The sequence below is a fragment of the Echinops telfairi genome, unplaced genomic scaffold (assembly GCF_000313985.2).
Source record: "Echinops telfairi isolate 266 unplaced genomic scaffold, ASM31398v2 ScPeMD7_5;HRSCAF=22, whole genome shotgun sequence".
In the NCBI taxonomy this organism is placed as follows: domain Eukaryota; kingdom Metazoa; phylum Chordata; class Mammalia; order Afrosoricida; family Tenrecidae; genus Echinops; species Echinops telfairi.
The window spans coordinates 13,931,708-13,933,423 of NW_022103901.1; positions in this window are offsets into that span (position 1 = coordinate 13,931,708).

The following is a 1,716-nucleotide window of genomic DNA, read 5'->3' on the forward strand; positions in this document are numbered from 1 at the left end:
TCCTTTCCCCATCCCTGGCGTCGTCAAAGAATGTTCTTTCTGTGTGCTAGCCGGTGCCTGACATCTTGTAACCGTGGTCTCATACGACACTCGTCCTTCGGTGATTGATTGACTTCACTCATTGTCAGGCCTTGGGCAGATTCATCGCCTTCGTCCTCCTTGCCTGGTATTGCTTGTGCAGTCCTGCATCCATTGCTGGTGCTCAGGTTGTTTCGCCCAACGGCTACTGCGATCCGTGGGACGGTGAAGACGAGGGGGCATACGGCTATTCGTGTCACGGCTCCGACGCTGCAGGCTCTAGACCTCCACATTCTCCCCAGCACTTGTTCTTATCCACGCTCTTATGACCGCCACCCTAGTGGGTGTGAATAGTTGTCTCATCTGGTGATGCCTCGGTGGTCACGCTTCATTCATTGCAAATGCGTGTTCGAACACCGAAAAGTTCAAGAACTGAATGTCTCTTTGCCGTAAGAAATAGTTGGTAACATCTGACAATAACAATAATTTATGAATTATGAAGGGTTCGTGAGGGAGGGGAGAGCGGGGAGGGAGGAGGAAAAATGAGGAGCCTGGCAAATGTTTTGAGCATGATGAGGGCAACAAATGTACGTATGTGCTTGACACAATGGATGGATGGATGGATTGTGATAAGAATGGTACGAGCCCTCAATAAAATGATAAAAAAAAAAAAGAAATAGTGGGAAAACTACCTAACTGGTTCTGAGGCCCCCGAATTACACTTATAAATTCATTTTTCAGAACTTTTAACACAAAGTCAATAGCCCTTCATGGTGAAAATACCCCCAGCACTCCTAAACACAATAAATATATTACTATATATAAAACATTAAGTATCAAAACAATACAGTAAATAAACACAGTATGCTAAATATCAAAGCGTAAGTATCAAATTCAGCCACAAGCTTATTGGCTTCATCTTTATTTGCACTCGTCCGTTCCCCAGGCCTGTTCTCATTCTGAGTGTCTCAAACCAGCGATGGCTGCTTTGAACACCCAGGCTGCTCAGTGCTCGCCCCTGCAAGAGTTACGTTAAATCACTGTGGGAGCCTTGAGCCTTCTCGGATAGCACTGCCGCAGACACACCGTCACCACCACATTGATTCTGATTCACTCAAATCAACAGTCCCTTCCAACCTCGTAGATAGTCGGGGTTCTTTGTTTCCTGATTAACGATTGCACACCATTCCCTACAACAGCCATTTTAATCACATTATTTTTTTCTCAAAAATGTTGGCCATGTCAACTCGGCCACGTCAGCCACCAAGTCAGACACGCGGCGCCCGACTCACATTCCGCAGGGATTTCTGTCTTTAACTCTATCGTGGTTCTCACAGCTTCCCCCTTAGCTTTATTCACAGCTGGTATCACAACCTTTGTTTTCCACAAATAGAGCACTCGCACACAAAGCCGAATGGCGCAGGTGGTGACACGCACGCACGTTAACAGAAGCACCGTGTGCGGTCGGAGCGAGAGCAGTGCTTGGACTGGAGCATCACCCCTCTGTGTTCACGGAGAGACAGGGCGCCAATTCACTCCTGGCCTGGACATGGTTTTTCTTTTACTTTTTAAATCATTTTATTGGGGGCTCGTACAACACTTATCACAATCCATCCATCCATCCATCCATTGTGTCAAGCACATGTTTACATTTGTTGCCATCATCATTCTCAAAACATTTGCTTTCTACTTGAGCCC